This window comes from Bos taurus, chromosome 3 (genome assembly GCF_002263795.3).
Source record: "Bos taurus isolate L1 Dominette 01449 registration number 42190680 breed Hereford chromosome 3, ARS-UCD2.0, whole genome shotgun sequence".
NCBI lineage: Eukaryota > Metazoa > Chordata > Mammalia > Artiodactyla > Bovidae > Bos > Bos taurus.
In genome coordinates, this window is record NC_037330.1 from 90,958,752 (window position 1) to 90,980,899 (window position 22,148).

General features: G+C 46.4%; 1 pseudogene; it reads left to right on the top strand.

The window, feature by feature from the left end:
* The first annotated feature begins 989 nt into the window (after window positions 1-989).
* LOC782072 (PHD finger protein 11-like) lies at window positions 990-3,984 on the top strand (annotated as a pseudogene).
* Window positions 3,985-22,148: the final 18,164 nt, after the last annotated feature.

The following is a 22,148-nucleotide window of genomic DNA, read 5'->3' on the forward strand; positions in this document are numbered from 1 at the left end:
AACTGCACCAAGCAGTAGAGAGACCAAATGGACAGACAGACGCCACCTTTCCTAGTCTGAGTGGGTAGGACGACAGAGGGAGCTCCATGGGTCTTCTGAGGAGGTATTTGACCCAGCTGTGGAAGGTCGGAATCAGGGAATTCTTTCAGAAGGAAAATATCTCTAAACCTGGCCTTAAAGAATGAGTTAGGGTACAGAGAAAAATAGGAAAGTTGGAGATAGGGGAAGGGTATTTCAGATAGAGTAAACAATATGAGAAAAGGAATACAGGAAAGAAACAGGTTGGCATGTTTTGAGACCCACAAAGATTTCAGTTTTGCAGAAGCTATACCTGTGTGTGTGTGTGTGTGTGTTGGAGGAGGTGTAGAATAAAAAGAGATGGAGCTGGAGATACAGAAAGGAATGGTTCGTGGAAGGATGTCTATGTCAGTTGAAGATATGTGATCTTATCTTACCGGCTAGGGAAAGCCATTGAAGAAGAGTGTCAGGGTCAGATTTGGGTTTTAGAAAGATCTTCTGACCAGAGGATAGAAGACAGAATCAGGGGATCTCAGGGTGAGAATAACAGAGGTGAGTTAGCTAGAATTAAAAAAATTGTTTTGCTTTCTGTAACTTCAGCTATCATCTAAAGAGGACAGATCCCACTAAATGGGAACAAGATCTTATTTCAGCTAAGACTTTCTATAATTTGGGTTATATAGTTTTGCGGACAAGATCTGGAGAGAGCTAAATTCTCTGTATCATATGAGGAAAGAATTTGGAGTTTCCCCAAAGGATCTCAATGGGAAAAAATAGGAGCAAAGGAAAGAGGAACCAGTAAGACAATGTGATGTTAACTACTGAGCAGAGTAAATTTTCTATAGAAAAACCCAGTAGCGATGGAGTGTTTTAAAAAACAAGAGCTTGTAATTTGTGGTTTTAAGTTGCTTGCTAATTAATGAGGGTAGTAGTATAAGTATGCCTGCCATCAGTGAAATAAAACAAACAAAATGGACAAAGCACAGAAGGCAACAGTTTTCTGGCACTGGAAAAAAGGCAGCACAAGGCCAGGATGCCAGCAAGGAGGGGAGTTCACAAGGTGAGCCCCGAAAGTGCCCAGCTCTCTGTCTGGGGGGATTCCCCCACTGCAGAGCAGAGAGCCAGCGTGTGCCCACAACATGATAGTTCTAATAAGCTGAGGAGGTCAAAATCAGAGCTCAGAACAGCTGGAACGGCTGGAACTGTGAGGAAAAGCAGAGAGGAGTGAACTGCACAGACAGGGGTCTCCAGAAGGTGTGGAGGGAGGCCTATAAAGTCCTGAGCTGAAAGCTAGGCTATACTCAGAGACAGAGTAGCTACAACAGAGCGGAGAACAAAACAGATACTGAAAGTTAAGCAGCGCTAGAGAGCAGTTCAGCCAGGGGAGGGAAATCTTGTTCACACCCAGGTCTCCAGCTGAGACATGAAGATCATGACAGTGTAAGAGTCAGGACCACACCCTAGAGTCAGGCATGCTCTTCATAGTCACTGGCCATTAGAACTTCTGCAATGATGTTAATGTTACTTGACTGGTCCAAAATGATAACCATGAGCTGCAGGCAGTTATCAAGCACTCAAAATATGACTAGTACAACTAAGGAAATGAGTTTGTAATTTATTTCATTTCACTTTATAAATTTAAACAGCTACATGTGGCTGTCATATTTTGCAGAACACCTTTGGTCCCACCAAAATAAAAAGCCCTAAATCCAAGCCCTCACAATATCCACAATAGACAAAGATTTGGAGGTTGGCTCCATCAAGTTAGAGTTGCTTGAGAAAAACGGGCTTTCCACAGATTCTCCATATCAAAACCTACAGTCAAGGTGATGCTGCTGCTTCTGCTGCTAAGTTGCTTCAGTCGTGTCTGACTCTGTGCAACCCCATAGATGGCAGCCCACCAGGCTCCCTCGTCCCTGGGATTCTCCAGGCAAGAACACTGGAGTGGGTTGCCATTGCCTTCTCCAATGCATGAAAGCGAAAAGTGAAAGTGAAGTCGCTCAGTCATGTCCAACTCTTAGCGACCCCATGGACTGCAACCCACCAGGCTCCTCCGTCCATGGGATTTTCCAGGCAAGAGTACTGGAGTGGGGTGCCATTGACAGTCAAGGTGATGAGCCAGTCTAAATAGATTTATTCTGACAAGCTAAAGAGGCATATTGTTAGCTTTAGAGCAACAACTAAGAAGCAATAAGAAGTACTGATGAGAAGCCAAATAGAGGAAATAAAATGGAATTCCAAAAATATGTATAATTAGGAAAGGAAAGTATCATTAGAGAAACAATCCCCAAAAAAACAAACAAATGAAAACAAATAGCAAAATGATCATCTTAAACCTAAAATATTTATAATCTTACTAAATGTAAAACTCCTCAATTAAAAAAAAAAAAACAGAATGACAGACTAGATTAAAAAGCAAGATTCAAGAATATTCTCTCTATAAGTGATGCACTTTAAATTTCAAAACACAAATATGTTGAAAGTATATAGGTGAAAAACACATATTATGAGTTATGGGCTGAATTGTAGCCTCCCCCACAAATATGTGTTTCCCTGGTAGCTCAGATGGTAAAGAATCTGCCTGCAATGAAGGAGACCTAAGTTCTATCCCTGGGTCGGGAAGGTCCCTTGGAGAAGGAAATGGCTACCCACTCCAATATTCTTGACCGGAGAATTCCATGAACAGAGGAGCCTGGAGAGCTACAGTCCACAGGGTCACAAAGAGTCGGACCCGACTGAGTGACTGACACATATACACACACAGCACAAATATACATGTTTCAGCCCTAATGCCCAGTGTGGCTATCTTTGGAGATAGCAATTTTAGGGGGGCGGGGGTGGCTTTTAAGGCTAAATAAGGTCCTAATCCAATAGGACTGGTATCTCTGTTTTCACCTTTTTTATCCTTTTCTTATGTGGAAAGGAACTATTAATACTTAATCAAGGGGCGGCGCTGACGCAGCACGGGCCACGCAGGACACAGTCCGGCTCCCAACCAGTGTCTTCCAGGTTGCAGAAAGGTTGCAAGAAAGGATATGTGCACTCTGCCCCGAAGACCTCAAGTGTAGTGTCCTGTACTTCGCACAGTCAGAGAATATAGCTGCTCATGAAAACTGTTTGCTGTATTCCTTGGCAGTTGTGGAAATAATGATAGAAATTTTGACGTGGAATCAGTAAAGAAAGAAATCAAGACAGGAAGGAAGTTGAAATGCATGCTTTGTGAGAAAACAGGAGCCACGGTGGGATGTGACTTAAAATCCTATTTCAAGAATTACCACTTTTTCTATGCCAAGAATGACCACACTATTCTAGCTGATGGACTTAAAGGAATTTATAAAGTGTTTTGCCAACAACATGCTGACCCTCAAAATGATCTACCATCAGTAAAGCCTTTGTCTGATGTCTTCCATTCTCACTACAGTGAGCGGACCAAACCAAGACAAGCCTACTTTTCAGGAGTGAAAACAAAGAGGAAGGAGATCACCTCTCTCAACAGGCAGTCCTGTACAGCCACCTGAAGAATGGCCCTGAAGAAGGAAATGGATGGCAGACACACCGGCGCAATTGTGAACGCTGCTTTTCTTAAGAAATGTAAAGAAACAGGACTTCTTGACGCTTTACTTGAAGAAATATTAGACAAACTTCATTTGATTCAGGAAAGACTCATGGATGAGACTACTTCAAAATCAGACTGTGAAGAAATCAGACCTCACTTTTTGACTGGAGATTGTTTGAAGACACACTTGCAAATTTTCAAGCAGCAATAGAGAGTCAAATTTGTGAATCTGAAGAGAGGTGGCAGCAGCTGATGGAAGAGATTGAGCTACCCCAGGACTTAAACCTTGTACTCCCAGCTTCAGTCAAGTTCCACTTCAGATTCTTCTCTGTCTTCTTAAGAAGGACCATTTCCTGAGCCAGGAATCGAGCATAGCTGCAAACAGGGTGAAATCTGGAGAATAGTCTGTGAGAGCCACACACCTTCAGCACCAGGCCCCTGAGGTCTCTGTGATCCCTGCCTGCTCTTACCTGTTCTTGCTGATGGGCATCCGATGCCGTTGACTGACTTCCCCTCCTTACTGTCATCTCACTTCTACCTCTCCCCCGCTAGTAAAATGTTTCTCCGAGTCTACTTCAATAAATTAGACCATGCCTCCCATGGCTCTAAAAATCCTTTGGTGGCCTCCTCCCCTCCCCCACTCCAGTGAGCTAAGTGGATTCCAGGTGCTCCCACCCCAGGGCCTTTGCTTGTCCTGCTGTGAGGTCGTCATCGAAATCTGCTCATACCTTTTCCACCCGAGAGTCCTTTCCCCTCGCACCTCTTCTCGGTGTAAGCCACTGTATCACACATCAAACCACTGGAGTATAAGCAGCCTGAGGGCAGAAACTCCCTTCCTGTGTTTTCCTCCCTGTCACATTTCCAGCAGCTAGCATGTTCAGTAAATGTTAAATGCATAAACTGTTTTTATCTTTTGAGACAAGTTCCAGCCCATAATGCCTCTTTGATATAATGAATTTTAATATCATGCATTACCAAAAAAAATACTTAATCAGGGATTATAGCACGCACACAACCAACCACTCTAGTAGTTGGAAAGCTTAACTGACATAAAGAGGATTCTTTTAAAATGTAAGCAACAATCTCATTGCCTTTCAGCACAAAACCCTCAGATGGGAAGACGAACATGGAGAGATGAGAGGGGAAGAGGGAGTGCTGGGGTTTGGGGTTGGAAAAGGAAAAGGCTTCATTGTTGGAGCTCCCTGGGAGAGGTGTAAGAAAGCTTCTTAAGAAAGGTAAAGATAAGAAAATTTTGTGGAATAAAAATCTGGTTAAAGTAAAAAAGAAAGGAATCAAGAGTGAGTGAAGGAGGGAGGGAAGAAGAAAAGAAAAAGAAAGAAATGCACATCACTGGCTTCCCATCTCAGAGAAAAAGCACAAGCTCTTGAATTGGCCAACCAGGCACCACGGAGTCACCAAGCCTGTGCTCTACTGGCAGCCCCACACCCTCTGCTCACCCCCCTGTAGACGCATGGCTCCTGGTTGGTCCTTGAGTCCAGCAGGCACATCCCCGCATCATCAGGGCCTTTGCACTAGCACTTCTCCCTGCTGCCAAGCCGCCACCCACCCCCAAGCAGATGCTTGCTCCCTCACCTCCTTCATATCTGTGTGAAAAGTCACCCTTCATCAGGCCTTACCTGATCCCCCTTCTCTACTTAAAATCCCACGTGCAGATGCTATGCCCTTCCAGTTTTTATTTTTCTCTACAGCACTCGCCATCCAACATAATATAAACATTACTTACGTATTTTATTTATTTCCTGACTGCTCTGCAAGGATATAAATGTAAGAACATCTGATTTTTTCTATTATGTTCACTGCCATATCATGGTGCCTGATATGTGCATAGCACATAGTAGGTGCTCAATATATATACAATTCTCCCTCGGTATCCAGGGAATTGATTCCAGGACCAAACTCTGAGGATGCTCAAGTCCCTTATATTAATAAAGTGGAGTCATATTTGTGTATAAGCTATGAACATCCTCTAGATTACTTATAGTAATTAATATATCATCTCTAGATTACTTATTACTTATTATTATACTTATTACTAGTACCTAACACAACGCAATGTTGGTGGTATCCACAGATGCAGAACCCATGGGTGTGGAGGGCCACTGATTTGTTGGGAAGAAGGAAGGAAGGAAGGGACATATAAAGCATTTTCCACAGTTCCAAGTACATAGTAAGCCTCTAGGCCTCACTGGTAGCTCAGTTGGTAGAGAATCTGCCTGCGTGCAGGAGACCCGGGTTCAATCCCTGGGTTGGGGAAAATCCCCAGAGAAGGAAATGGCAAACCACTCCAGTATTCTTGCCTAGAAAATCCCGTGGACAGAGGATACTGACACACTACGATCCATGAGATTGCAAGAGTCAGACACAACTTAGCCACTAAACCAGAACCAAGCCTCTAGTAAAGGATAATTTTTATTACTGGATCTAGGAAATGAAGCCTAGAAAAAACAAAAGCCTTGACCAAGGGCCATGGAAAGTTTTTGATGAGACCAGTGCAAAGCTCCAGGTCCCCTGACTTGTAGCATATGCATATATGCGTGAGAAGTCACTTCAGTTGTGTCCAACTCTTTGTGACCCTATGGACTGTAGGCTGCCAGACTCCTCTGTCCGTGGGATTCTCCTGGCAAGAATACTGGAGTGGGTTGCCATGCCCTCCAGGGGATCTTCCTGTCCCAGGAATCAAACCCACGTCTCTTATATCTCCAGCATGGATAGGCAGGTTCTTTACCACTAGCGCCACCTGGGAAGCCCCAACTTATAGCACACAATTAAGGAAAAAAAGTAAAAGAAGGAAAAAAAGCTTTGACTTCCTGTTATGCACCTGGCACTTTCACATTTAATCTTTCTATTAGTTACCAGAGGTGAAGGTATTATTTTAATTCCAGTTCTGAGAACACTGATGCTCAGAGAGGTCAACTTCCCAAGATCACACAGCAAGTAAGTGGTAGAATCAGGATTCATACCCAGGCCTATGATTTGAAGCCCAGTCCTTTCCTAATAATTCAGGAGAGAGGTGTGGTCAAAGTGCCAACAGCTTGAAATGAAATCCATCACTCACAGCCCAAATCCAAACCTCCCTTCATTTAGCCTCAGGCAGGTTTTCCTCTCAGCCTTGACCTTTAAGAGAAGTCTGCTGACACTTTGGCGTCTGCCTTTGAAAGTCAGCTGCCCGTTTCTCAGACTCCTAAATTGCCTGTAAGAAGTGTTTCATTATTCTGTCCAGGCGACATCGAGTACCTGGGCTGTATTTCATGAAAAGTTCCCCTTCAGGCCAGGCCACAGGGCAGGTAGCATTTCTGTCTCCAGGAAACCCCTAAAATCCACCTTCTGGATAATTCCACTGGAGACAAATTAGAAATGAAAGCAGCTGCCTGCCCTCTTTCATGTTCCTGGGGGAGCCGGGTGGGTATGGGCAGCCAGGCACCAAAGAATTCTTTATTCTTCCGACACAGGGGAAATTGAGGGAAGAGAGTAAACACAGAGCCTTCCACCCATACATCAGTCACGGCCCTGTGGGCAGGGGCAGGAGGGCCCAAAGGCGCCGTTCCCAAGGCAGAAAGCTCACAATTAAGTCACTTGAACTAGAAACGTATTTACTATGAACAATAATGGATACATATAGTTGACTCACTTTGCCATACAGTAGAAACTAACACAACACCATAAAGCAACTATATCCAATAAAAGTTAATTTAAAAATTGAACAATGAATGAAGACAGCAACCATGTCTTGACAACAATCAAGTTTGTCACTGGGATTTTCATTGTGATGCCAAATCTTTCTCCATTCCAACTACACGTCAAGTGAACACCGCTCTCCTCAAGACTTATATGTTCTCATTTCTATCCCCAAGGAAGTGCCAAAGCCAACACAGCCAGAGGCGAGGGGAGGAGGATGTGGGTGGTGCCCTGGCAGAGCTGGCAGCTGTGAAGGGGGTGGGAGAGTCCCTTGCACTGAGGGCCTTCTCTCTGCCAGGTGTCCACGTTAGTTCATTAAATCCCCAGGACAACCCCAACAGATGGGCATGGTTATTCCTACCCTAGAGTGAGGAAATGGGGGCTCAGAACAAGGAACTGCATTTCCCAAGAGCACTGGTTCTTAAACAAGGACACTGGAACCCAAAGTCAGCTCTGTGTGTCTCCACTCTGCTTGCTTCACCCTTTTTGCAGGGCCTCCCAGAAAACTGGGTGGGAAGCTGTAAGTACCAAAAGGGTTCATCATTCTAGCTGAGGCACCATAGGAGTGCTTCCTGGAGGAGGAGGCATTTTTTGAATTAAGCCTGAGGCCAGTGGGGGTTTGGCCATATATCCCCTACACACACACACACACACACACACACTTCTGCATAGACCCAGGGTGGCCCTCAGCCACTGACCAGGCAGGAAGAATGTGTGTACACACTCGAAAGAGAGCTGTTGATTTAGTGCTGGCGACACTCCAGCCATGGAAGTGGGGGGTCCCAGCATACTTATTATTTCTTTTTCCGCCAGCAGAAAACATCTGTCCTGTGAAAATTATATTCACTAAGAGACCACAGCATACCTGTCAGGAGCCCTGCAACCCTCCCCCAAGCCTCCCTGTCAGCAGAGGCTACAGCTTGTGCTCTGATGGAATTGACCATGGACCCCTAAAGGCTCTTGGTGCCCTGAGCTGAGTGAAAGGAAAGAAGATTCCTTGGACAGGAGCTTCCCTGTGGACCACTGACATGGAACTAAGGACTCTCATGAAGAGAACGTTGACCCTGCCTGAACCGCCTCTTAGAGAAGAAGATGGTTACCCACTCCAGTCTTCTGGCCTGGAAAATCCCATGAACAGAGGAGCCTAGCAGGCTACAGTCCATGGAGTCAAAAAGAGTCAGACATAACTCAGCAACTAAAAACAACAGCAGCAGAACTGCCTCTGGATCTCACTCAATTGACACATGTAAGTCACCTAAATAGAATTCCTCTAGCAGAGTAAAAGGAAACACAATAGAAAAAAGAGTAAAGAAGACCACATTTTCAAAGACCCTAGTATGTCCCAGCATTGTACAAACTTCTCTCTCTCTTCCTCTCCTCTCCTCTCCTCTAGAGACCATGACACTCTTCATGTCTTTCTACCATTTGGTAGGGCGGGGGGGAGGAGGGAGGAGGGGGGAGGGAGAAGGAGGGGGAGGGAGGAGAAGTCTACAGGAGACCAGAGAGACTGCTTGTTATCCTGGAAATGGCTTAGGTTTGGGGATGATGAAGCAAAGGCCACCCAAGGAAGCCAGGAATACTGACATGGGATGCAGATGTGGGGTTGCAAGCTCCCTTAAACCTTACCCAACCACTTCCTCCAGCAAGTAGTCCCAGTTGACTATAATGTCAAGGACATTCATGGGTGTAGCAGAAAGATAAGCAGCACCCAGATTAGGAAAATTCTTGAAAGCCAGGATGCAGAGATTGAGCTTAATTCAGGGGGCACTGGGGAGCTACCAGAGGTTCTGGGGAAAGAGGGAGAGTTTATCAGGCTTGTAGATACAATCCATCATGAAAGATACACATGGATACCTCAAGGGTGCTAGTTTACAGAGAGGTTCTAGAGACCATCCTGATCAGCAGACACTCAGTAACCTTTGTTGGTCTGTGAAGAGGCACCATCCAGCCTATGAGTCCACTGATGGAGGCTAAGGACTAAGCAGGCACGAACTGGGGCAACTGCCGATGTCAAGCCCATCTCAGAAGCAAGGTCCACTTCTAGCCACAAACATTTTTCTCCAAGACAAAGGGAAATGGGCACATGGGCCCTAGAAAGAGCACCCTGAGCAACCTGGAGCCACATGGTCCCTTCTGGGACCTGCTTCACTCCAGGGTGGTCTGGGTGGTCTGGACAGAAGCTGTAGTGCTCAGTAGCTCTTAGGTGAGTCATTGGGGGTTGAGCCCCTGCTTCGTGGCAGCCACGTGCCAAACATATACTATACAGTTACTTCTCTCTCCAGTTACTGCCTTCAGGGAGAGGGTCTTTCGCAGACAGGGGTCCAGCTTCATGACCTCCGTGCATCAGGTAAACCCTGGGCCCCAGTCCAAGCTCTACTATTCACGAGCATGTAACTAGGGGCAGCTACTTCACGTCCTGCTGCTGCTGCTGCTGCTAAGTCACTTCAGTCATGTCCGACTCTGTGCAACCCCAGAGATGGCAGCCCACCAGGTTCCCCCGTCCCTGGGATTCTCCAGGCAAGAACACTGGAGTGGGTTGCCATTTCCTTCTCCAATGCATGAAAGTGAAAAGTGAAAGTGAAGTCGCTCAGTCGTGTCCGACTCATAGTGACCCCATGGACTGCAGCCCACCAGGCTCCTCTGTCCATGGGATTTTCCAGGCAAGCGTACCAGAGTGGGGTGCCATTGCCTTCTAGGTGTCTTATCTTTATAGAAGTAAGATAAACACCCGCCTTGCAGGGTGGTTGTGAGAAGTCAAGTTAGTCCTTAAAGCCCTGAGGGTGATGGGAGGACCAGCACGTGTAAACAGCTGACACCTGTTAGTAATTCATACTGTGAATTAGGGCTACAGTAGAGTGACCCTAGATGCCTGGTGAGATGCTGGGAGATCCTGGGGAGGGAAGGTCAAGGACCATAACCCAGAAGAGGTGGCATTTGATGTTACCAGGCACAAAGGCTATAACAGGAGGAACCCAGGGAAGGGGAGCAGACAGTGGGGGGAGGTGAGTGACAGGTGGGAAGGAAAGGTAGATGGGCCCCAGACTGTGGACAGCATCTCAGAACAGGCTAAGGATTTAGACTTCGTCCAGTGGCAGTGGGGATCCATCAAGAGGTGGGGCTTACGAGCAGGGTCTGGCCTGATTAGACTTAGAGGGGAGTCTGGCAGTGAGAAGAAGATGGACTAGAGGAACCATCACAGCTGCAGAGGAGCCAGGCCCACAGGAGAATGAACAAGGTTGGATGGTGCGACGATAGATGAGCCCACTTGAAGGCTTCTCAAAGGTTCTTGCAGCTCCCTTCTAGCTTGACATTCCAGGATTGTGGGATTCCTCCAAGACCTCTACGTGGCTGCAGCTGGGCAGTACATACACTTCAGGGATCTCCTGCCAGTTGCTTGGAGCTGAGTAGGCAAAAAGCTCCACAGGGAGGTGGTCAGAAGCTCTGCACTGGCTATGAGGTCTCCTCCCATCTCTCTTCTAAGAATCCAGGGAATGACAGAACCAGAGCCAGGCCTGGCCAGGGAATCGGAGGACTTGGGGCCATCCTCTAAATCCAAAGGGATCAGCATACCCACAGGGATAGCTCTGTACCCCCAGATTCCATCAATCATCCCAGTGGCCTTCATCCCAGCTTCGTGCAGCTCTTTCTGCTGTAAACACTCTGTTTGCTGCTCCAAGAGATTTGTCATACTTGGAGAGCTATGCAACAAAGGCCACTGGGACCTGGGTAAGGGAGGTCCAAGGGGAGGATGAGAGAGTGGGGATAAGGCAGGCTGGGGCCTGGGTGGGACATGCTCTCTCTGCTGGAAGCCCGCCCAAGGGGCTAAGCAGAAGGGAACTGCTGCTGACTGAGAGCTGATCCTGGCTGGGTGCTTTGCTGGTGTCCTCTGGGGCTTCCCAGGTAGCACTGTGGTAAAGAATCTGCCTGCCAATGCAGGAGACACAGAAGACGTGGATTCAATTCCTGGGTCACAAAGATGCCCTAGAGAAGGAAATGGCAACCCACTCCAGTATTCTTGCCTTTAAAATCCCATGGTCAGAGGAGCCTTGTAGGTTACAGTGCATGGGGTTGCAAAGACTCAGATACAACTGAGCTCGCGCACACACAACTCATCACCCTTTTACCAAGATTAAAATTAGAACATCAAATTGTTTGCCCAAAATTTACACAGCTACTAAAATTCAGACAAAGATCTGTGTAGTCAAAGCTATAGTTTTTAAAGTAGTCATGTACAGATGTGAGAGTTGGACCATAAAGAAGGCTGAGCACTGAAGAATTGATGCTTTTGAATTGTGCTGGAAAAGATGCTTGAGAGTCCCTTGCACAGCAAGGAGATCAAACCAGTCAATTCTAAAGGAAATCAACCCTGAATATTCATTGGAACGACTGATGCTGAAGTTGAAACTCCAGTATTTTGGTTATCTGATGCGAACAGCTGATTCATTGGAAAAGTCCCTGATCCTGGGAAAGGTTCAAGGCAAAAGAAGAAGCAGGTGGCAGAGAATGAGATAATTAGATAGCATCACTGACTCAAAGGACATGAATCTGAGCAAATTCCAGGAGATAGTGAAGAACAGGAAAGTCTGGCATGTTGCAGTTCATGGGGTTTCAAAGAGTCAGATATAACGACCGAACAACAGCAAGAAGGCAGACACAGATTCAGGCCCAAGTCCATCATCCTCTGAAAAACATTCATTCATTCATTCATTTATTCTCCCAACAAAAGTGTATAGAGGGCCTACAATATTCCAGGTCCTGTGCCAGACACCAGAGATACAAGTCAGACATATTTCCTGCCCTCTTTCGGGAGAGACCAACAATACCAACTTCATAAATAAGCAAGATAATTCCATGTGGTGATAAGTTGTAGCAGGGATTATCAAAATATAGCCCAGGGCCCCAGTCTCACCTATGGTCTGTGTTTACATCGAACTGCAAGCTAAGAATGGTTTTGAGATTTTTAAGGGCTATAAAGAAAGCAAAGGAGAACAGGAAACAGAGATGGCACATGCCCCATAAAGCCTAAAACATTCCCTACATAGTCCAATGCAAAATTGCCAACCCCTGGAAGAGAGAAAGCCTGGAGCAGCTACCTTGGTAGTGAGCAGGGAAGTCCTCTCTGTGATAGTGTCTTTGAATTGAGACCCAATGATGGAAAAGAATCACCAGATGAAGAGACCCAGGGAGAGAGAACAGCAAGTGAATGCAGAAGCCCTGGGGCAGAAAGAAGCTTATCGGGTTCAAGAAACAAAAAGAGGGCCAAAGTTGTTCAAGCACAGGAAATGAGAGGAGAAGGGGTACCACGTAAGCTCATGGAGAGATGCTGGGAACAGATCCTGTAGGGCTTTCTGGCTCAGGACTGAGAGTGTCCTCTCCACTCAACCTTGCTTCTGGTGTGGCAAAGTCAAATGCAAATCCAGCAGGTGTCAGCATGCTCAGGGTCCAATCTAGTGGCCCAGGCACAGTAATAAGAACCCAGGAACCATGAGTCAGACACATGGTAGCATCAACTTCCAGGGGATGTGATCACCCGGCGGCCAGAGGGTACCAGGGAGATGATCCAGGCTGGACCAGGCTGCAGGAGCTTGGCAGGCTATCAGGACCCTTGCCAAACAAGCTGCCATCCAAAGAAGGCCTTGAACTCTAACAGGAAATAAAGGGATAAAAAAATCAAGAGCCAAGGATGAATGACGATCTGCTGAGGGTGGTGCTGAAAACAGTGACTTCTCAAGCATTTGGCTACCCAGGCCTCAGCGCTGCACATCAAATGCTGGAACCTTGGCCACATGACTTACACTGGCCCCTCCCACCCTCACTGCTCCCTCTTCTGGTCAGCAAGGTTCAGGAAATGGGAGGAGTCAACCTAGAGAGAGAATGGCAACAGTGGTTTCCTCTGAAAGGAGTCCGGTGAGGTGGACGCTGATGGGACTGTGCAGAAAGCGAGCGTGTTCGGTTGATGGTCGGCGCACATGTGGTCCTGGCATCATGCAAGCACGCTGCAGGGGACTGAACTCACCTAAGTTCTCTGACCGAGGGGAATGAGAGAACCGATCATCAGTGTCCATCGCTGTAACAGTTTGTACTTTGGCCACTGCTTAGTTTAAAATGGCTCTGCTCCTAAGCATGTCCCCAGGCAACGTGTGTTTTCTAATTTGATTTTTTTCAAAACAACTTTTATTGGGTTTTTTTTTTCCTTTTTAATAAAGGCAACACATGTTCCTCTCAGGGAAATCAGAAAATATAGAAGTACCAAAAAGAAGAAAATAAAAAATATTTATCCATCTACTAAGATACAGCCATTGTTAACATACCTTGAAGTCTATTTTTCTAGGCTTTTCTTTGTGCATATATAACTTATCAAGTAAATGCAACCCAAATATCCTCCAGGTCTTACCAGGTGTGGGGGTGCTCAACTCAGGTAGATGAATAGTCACCCTGCTGACTTGATAGCTTGTACCTGCCTGTCACCAGGCCCCTGGACTTCTTTCCGAGGTTCCTCCCCGCTCAGTATCCCTGGACATCTTCAAGAGTGTCCCACACAGGCTCCCAAGCCAGTTCACACCTTTGTCAGAGCCTGCCACTGCCCACACCCACGTCACCTTGCTGCTGCTCCTCACAGGCCACTGCCCTGAGTTGCTCCCCGAGCTGAATTTCAGCAGTAAGAGGGACACAACACACATATACTCTTAGAACCCTTTTTTTTTTACTTGTCAATATATTACAAACATCTTTATCAGTAAGTATGCTGCTACATGGGGCTGCCCAGGTGGCACTAGTGGTAAAGAACCTGCCTGGCAATGCAGGAGACATAAGAGATGCAGGTTCAATCCCTGGGTCCGGAAGATCCCCTGGAAGAGGGCATGGAAACCCGTACCAGTATTCTTGCCTGGACAGAGGAGCCTAATGGGCTACAGTCCATGGGGTCACACAGAGTTAGACACAACTGAAGCGACTTAGCACATGCTTCTACACCGTGTTTAATGGTGGCATAGTATTCTATTATATGCATTTAGCTCAATTTCTGTTAACAAACCCTATTATAGACACAAAGTTGGGGCCAACCCAATATTAAAAATAAAATTGAGAAATCTTACTTTTAAGTGAAAAACACCCCTTGGCAAAAATTCCTTATCAACCTTCAAGCTTGAGAGGAAATTCTCTTGGTCAACTATTAAACTCAGCTGGGATGAAGCGTTGGTTAACGTGTCCTGCACCACAGTGTGCTCTACACTGGACTGTCCTGAAGGAGGATGTAGAGGTTAGGTGAAGGCAGTCTGCATCCTGAAAGAGCTCACAGTCTTCTGAGAGACAGGCCTGGGACAGAAATGACCTGATGGGAGGCAGAGCGCATGCTCCTAGCAGAGGCCGGCCGCGAGGAGTGTGCGTCAGAACGTCATGGCCTGGCATCTGTTCTCCTTGGATCCAAGGAGGAGGTAGCACTTCGCCTGGGCCTGGATGATAGCTGTGGTTTTATTCAGGAGGGAGGAAAAAGACAAAGTAAGCTAGGAAACGAGCTGGTCAGAGCTGAGGTGTGGAAGCAGAGAGGGACAGGGTTTGGCAGGAACGGGGAGGAGCCTGACTCTGGAGAACAGAGAGCAATGAAAGAGAGACAGTGATAGAAACAAGTCTAGAAAAACACGCCAAGTCATGAAGCAATGTGGAGCCATTGACGATATCAAAGTCAGGAAGGGCAGAATGGAAAATGAAAGAGGAAAACTCAGCTTTGAGGGGGTAGTCCTTAAGACATTGCTCCCCCAAATGAAATTTTTCCTCTGTGTCATTATTCTTATGTCAAATACTATCATCATATAAGTGTAGAAAATTATACTAAATACATTTTTATAATCCTAAAACTGACCATGTTGATTTTGATCTACAACAATGCTAAAGAATAAAATTCTATACCTACAATCTACCCAATAATCTCAGTGGTTATTTTTCCTCATAGAAAAGTCCTGAATATTCCAGTCTTTGTTAAGACAGAAGTGCTCCTGGTGGTACGGGTACACTGACCCTCCTTTTTACTCTCTCACCTCAGAGCCTTTGCAACTGCTATTGCCAAAGCCTGGAACTGTGTTTCCTTTCCCACTTCACCTACCAACCCCAACATACTTTTCAGATTTCATTTCAAGCTTCACTCTTCCTAACCCTCCAAAGGTGAGCTAGGTCTCCCTACGCTACATTCTGGGGATAGTCGGTCCTTCCTTTTAGCATTTATTACGATTAAAATTGAATAGTTTGGTGCACTCATGCGCATGTGTTTAAACTTAGGAGGTCAAACCCAATATTTCCCACTTGAATGTAAGCTCCATGAGGGCAGGGATTGTGTCCTTGCACATAGAAGACACCATTAGGTGTTTCTCAAGTGAATGAGTACCACTCATAATCTATGTGTCCAAAAATTATTGATAATTTCAAGATTTTTAAAAATGTATTTTCTCAGAACGACTGTCAGGTAAAATCTTACAGCAATCATGTCTTTTATTTGTATTTGCCTTTTCATAATAACCCACCTACTTCTAGAAAGGATTTAAAGGAAATTTGCATAAAAGACAAAGTTGAGAAGACATTAAAACTCAAATGGGTCCATACTTGATTGACAAAGTGATTTAAATCTACAACCTCAATACCTTCTGAAAAACCATGGGAGAAATTTTTGTGGGGTGGGGCTTGTCATCCCCAATTAGATGAGGAAACTAAGGCTCAGAGAAGTGAATGAACGTGCTCGCCTCACAAAACCAAGAAGCAGAGCAAACGGAGGCTTTTCTAGGGCAAGAAAACTAGAAGTTACTGCTCTCTACTGCTTCTTGTTGGTGTGAAGAGGAAAGAGCAAGGCTCTCTGGGTTTGCTAAAGAAGCCAGGCCTGCGTTCCTTCCGGGGGTCACTAGTGCTGAGCAACCTGGCAAGACTCTCCAACCAGCTCCTGTGACCTTCATCTCCCCACCTTTCCACTAGGCCAGATTCTCAGGATGCCTAATTGCTCCGATTTACACAAGTGGTACTAATGGTAAAGAACCCTCCTGCCAATGCAGGAAACATAAGAGACACAGATTGGATTCCTAGATCGGGAAGATCCCCTAGAGGAAGGCATGGCAACCCACTCTAGTATTCCTGCCTGGAGAATGCTATGGACAGAGGAGCCTGGAAGACTATAGTCCATAGGGTTGCAAAGAATTGGACATGACTGAAGCGACTTAGCACGCACAGACTTGCAACCAGAATCCAAGAATCAGATTGATGGCCTCAGAGTCCAGACTGGCTGGCTGGGCAGGCTGTGTGGTCCCACGTCAGTCGATGCTTCAGCACCTACCCTCTGAGAGGTGAACTCTGAGCCAGGTGAACTCTGACACATCCCAGCTGTGTGTCTTCATTCTCCTGGCCTCAGTTTCCTTCCCCTCAATAAAACCAGGATGCACGTGGCTTTACTAGGACATTGTGACACTGAAACTCAATTCGAAGGTGGCATATAGAAAACGTTCGCTTCCCTTACTTCCCTCTATGTTTTTGCTGGCAGTTTCGGCAGTGCCTGAAATATCGATCACTCTCCTACCCTGTGCTTTGGCCAGGGCTTTGGAGCCTGTTTCCAGGTAGTGAAGTCACTGATTGCTGAGCCAGGAGGATGAGTAACTGCCGATCTCTCCAGCTGAACTTTGTCTCATACAGGTGTCCAAGGCAAGGCAGCCCAGGTTCCTCTGCCCAATCCCGAATCAGACCATTACACCCGGCATGTGCTATGAGGCCTCAGAGCAAGCACAGCCAATTGTGGCTATAAATCCAGGACGTTTATAAAGTCTTTGTGCACCTCTACACTCAAATAACCTCAAGTCCCACAGGACTGAAGGAAACAAGTTACAATTGTTGTTTGTTCACCAAAACCTCATTCTTCAGAGTAACAAAGAGCCAGGACATAGGTGTCACTCAGTAAATCGCCCAGCAGCAACTGGGGATGGTGGCAAGGTAGGGGAAAAAAAACTGGTCAAATAATGAGTTGGAGGAGAGAGCTGGGCTTGAAGCAAAGAAATCAGCCTGGATAGGGCAGGAACCCAGAAGATTCCTTTTCTCTGTGCCATTTGCAAATGTGCATATTCAGAGTGATTCACTTTAACATTTCATGAGGAGGGGGCCAGGGCTGGCTCAACTCCAGGTCCAGGTGGTTACTAAAAACATGCTACCAGTTCAGAGCTGTGGGACAAATTGTGTTTTCAGTGAAGGCAGAGAAGTACAAGGTCGGCATCCAGCTAACAGATAAAGCCAACATAGCAAGGGTCGGAGTGGGCTGGGGCTCAGAGAGCTCACCCCAGACACCAGCAAGCCACTCAGACTCAGAGACGCCCCTCCTGCTAGGCAGAGGGTGCAGAGTCCTGCTGGTCCTGCACAGGCCTGGCTCAGAAGGGACGGTGATATTAGAGAAGAAGGGCATTTTGAGAGGATGTCTGAGACAAAAGCAACCTCTTCACTTTAAAAACATAAACAGCAAAACAAAACAACAATGACCAAAAAAAGAGTAAATTGAGGCCAAGAGTGATGGAAGTCACTGGCTGATCTCGCCATCCATTTGATGGCTATCAGTCATACTGGAGGGGCTTCCCCAGTAGGCAATGTAAAGTATCTGCCTGACAGTGCAGGAGACGTGGGTTTGATTCCTGGGTTGGGAAGATCCCTGGAGAAGGAAATGGGAACCCACTCCAGTGTTCTTGCCTGGGAAACCCATGGACAGAGGAGCCTGGCAGGCTACAGTTCATGAGGTGGCAAACACAACTTAGCAACTAAACAATACCAACAAGTCATGCTGAAAGTCCATGCAGCCCTCTTGAGTGACAGTGTGGTATGCCATTTACTTGAGCTATTGACGCGCAAAAATAGAATTGAGGAGTTGTAAGGATTTATCTAATCCTATAATGGAGAACGTGTGGCCTGTGTGATACCAACTGCCTCCCACTCACAGGCTTTCTTCTGCTTCAATGGCTTTTCCAAACCCCTTCTGCTGGGACTCCCTCCTTTGCTTTCTTTTAAAACAAAGACTGGAACCTAGCAGAAAACATCTTCTACACTAAAGGTATAAAGATAGACCTGTTGCAGGAAGGGGGACTCCTATTCGAGAGTGGGTTCTTGTCTAACACTCAGAAATGAATTGTTTGAGGAGACCTGTGTTGCCAAAGCAAGAACTAACAAGCCATCACCAACTGGAAGAATTTGGGAAAGTCAAAAGGAAACATCACATGTCTACCACCTCCCAGAATCCTGCTCACTGGAATCCATTTTGGCTGAACAATGTAAGTGCCACCAGGATGGACCCTGAGTCAAAATGATTGACCAGAAACAACCTGGATACTAATCCCATCACCATGGGTTTCTCAGGTGGCCCTAGTGGTAAAGAACACACTGCCAACGCAGGAGACTTGAGAGATGTGGGTTTGATCCCTGGGTCAGGAAGATCCCCTGGAGGAGGACATGGCAACCCACTCCATTATTCTTGCCTGGAGAATCTCCATGGACAGAGGAGCCTGGTGGGCTACAGTCCATAACGTTGCAGAGTCAGACACGACTGAAGTGACTGAGCACGTGCTGATAGCAAGAGACTTTACTAGGAAGTGGTACCCGGGCATCGAGCAGGAGGGTAAGGAAAACCAGGACTGCTCTGCCATGTGGCTCGAAGTCTCCAGTTTTATGGTGAGATTAGTTTACAGGTTGTCTCCCTTGGACTGCACTCCCTTGGACTGCAAGGAAATCCAACCAGTCAATCCTAAAGGAAATCAGTCCTGAATATTCATTGGAAGTATTGATGCTGAAGCTGAAACTTCAATACTTTGGCCACCTGATACGAAGAACTGACTTATTGGAAAAGACCCTGATGCTGGGAAAGATTGAAGGTGGGAGGAGAATGGGATGACAGAGGATGAGATGTTGGATGGCATCACTGATGCAATGGACATGAGTTTGAGTAAGCTCCAGGAGTTGGTGATGGACAGGGAAGCCTAGTGTGCTGCAGTCCATGGGGTCACAAAGAGTCGGACATGACTAAGTGATTGAACTGAACTGAATTGAACACAGGACTGGGGGAAATAGAGACTTCACTTTTAAAGGGTGTACACAAAACCTCACACACACTGGGAACCAGGGCAAAAGAAGTAATTCAATAGGAGCCTGGGCCAGACATACCTGGTCTTAGAGAGTCTCTTGGAAAGGTGGGGGGAGGGGTGCGCAGCTACAGCTTACCCTGGGGACTAAGACACCAATAGTAGACATTCAACCATGTAAACACTGCTGGTTACTGACATATTGGCTCTAACACCAAGACCTGGCCCCACCCGACAGCCGACAAGTACCAGTGCTGGGATGCTTCAAGCTAACCAACTTAACTAGGCAGGGACACAGCCCCACCCATCAGCAGACAGGCTGCCTGAAGACTAAAGAGACCATAGCTACCTCTAGACATGGCCTTGCCCACCTGAGGGTCAAGACCCAGCTCCACCAGTGGGAGAGCACCAGCACCTCACACAAGGAAGCCGGCACAAGACTCTAGACCAGCCTCACCCACCAAGGGGCAGGCATAAGAAGCAAGAAAGCTGTAATACCGTAACTCAGGCCAGACTCTGCCCTGGGACCAGCTGGACCCTGGCCTTGCCCACTAACATGCCAACACAAAATTTGGGACACTGCAAACCCCATACCCAACTGTGGCAGAAACCGTCCCCCCACCCCCACTGAGCAATGAACAATCTGAAATGACCTCTGGGATCCCTGGGCCCCACAGCCAGACTCCAGGAACCAGTTGCCAGTTGGTTCTAACTAACTGGCACTATCCACAGGACCTGGCTTCACCAGCTGCCAGTGGGTGGGCAACAGCCTCAGAGTCTTCAGGACCCTGACTATGCCCCCAAGTGAGCCAGCACTAGCCCAGGACCCCCTAGGATTCTACCTCATGATCAGCTAAAGAGCAGGCAGTGCATCTGCACCAGGCAAGACCTAGCAACTAACCAGGCTAGGAGCCAACCAGACCAGGCCTACCAGACCGCACGTGTAATCAACCCGCCACAACAGAAGAACCCATGCAGCGCTTATGGGGGAACCTCTAGAGCATACAGCTTGGGTGACAAGAGGGGAATACACTGCTGGGGTGCATAGGATGTCTCCTACAGAAGGCCACTCATCCAAGGTTGAGAAATGTAACTAAGATGCCACATACATAAAAATATAAATGGCAACTTAGACGACATGAGGTGGCAGAGGAATAAGGTAAAACCCCAGAGGAAGAACTAAGTGGGACAGAGATAAGCAACCTATCTGAGAAAGAATTCAGGGAAATGATTGAAAAGATGATCAAAGAGCTTGGGAAGAGAAAGATGTACGAAGAAAGAAGATTAAAGTTTTTAACAAAGAGTTAGAAAATATAAAGAACAGTCAAACAGAATTCAAACACAATTGCTCTCTATATAAAGACCAGTCAAACAGAATTACTCTCTATGTTTTCTAACTCTTTGTTAAAAACTTGTATTCAATAACTGAAATTAAAAATACACCAGAAGGGTACAATAGAAACTAGTATAACATTGTAAAACAACCATACTCCAATAAAAATTAGTTTTAAGAAATACACCAAATGGAATCAGTATTAAGCTGAATGATACAGAAGAATGGATCAGTGAACTAGAAGACAGAGTAGTAGAAATCATTACCACTGAACAGAAAAAAGAAAAAGAATGAGAACTGAAGACAGTTTAAGAAAACTCTAGGACAATGTCAAGTGCACTAATATTTGCATTGTAAGAGCTTTGGAAGGAGAAGAAAGAGAAAAGGAAAATATGTGAAAAGATAAGAGCTGAAAATTCCCCTAACCTGAGAAAGGAAATAGTCACCCAAGTCCAGGAAGCAAGCACAGAGAGTCCCATACAAAATTAAGCCAAGGAGGAACATATCAAGACACACTGTATTCAAAACGACCAAAATTTAAGATGAAGTGAAAGTGAAAGTCGCTCAGACATGTTTGACTCTTTGCAACCCTATGGACTATACATGGAATTCTCCAGGCCAGAATACTGGAGTGGGTAGCCATTCTCTTCTCCAGGGGATCTTCCCAATCCAGGAATTGAACCAGGGCCTCCTGCATTGCAGGCAGATTCTTTACCAACTGAGCTATCGGGGGAAAGCACCAAGGGAGAAGCAACAAATAACATACATGGGAACTCCCATAAGTCTATCAGCTGATTTTTCAGCAGAAATTCTGCAGGCTAGAAGGGAGTGGCACATGTATTTAAAGCGATAAAAGGGAAAAACCTACATCTAAGAAGGACTTCCCTGGTGGCTCAGACTGTAAAGTGTCTGCCTACAATGCAGGAGACTCGAGTTCAATCCCTGGGTTTGGAAGAACTCTTGGAGAAGGAAATGGCAACCCACTCCAGTATTCTTGCCATGGAAAATCCCATGGATGGAGGAGCCTACAGTCCATGGGGTCTCAAAGAGTCAGACACGACTAAGCGACTTCACTTCACCCCACTTCAAGAATACTCTACCCAGCAAGGCTCTCATTCTGATTTGATGGAGAAATCAAAAACTTTACAGACAAGACAGAATGTACCTCCTCATGCTATGAAGTCTGCTGCTGCTGCTGCTAAGTTGCTTCAGTCCTGTCCGACTCTTCGAGACCCCATGGACTGCAGCCTACCAGGCTCCTCCATACATGGGATTTTCCAGGCAAGAGTACTGGAGTGGGGTGCCATCGCCTTCTCCGGCTATGAAGTCTAGCTGAGGCTGTTAATCACAGTGCTCCACTCCCTGGCACAAGACTGAGGACACACGACCCAGGACTAAAGTACTCTCTCTCCTGGCCATACTTTTTGGTTTGGATACGGACAAATTACCAAAACCTATCCAATCAGAA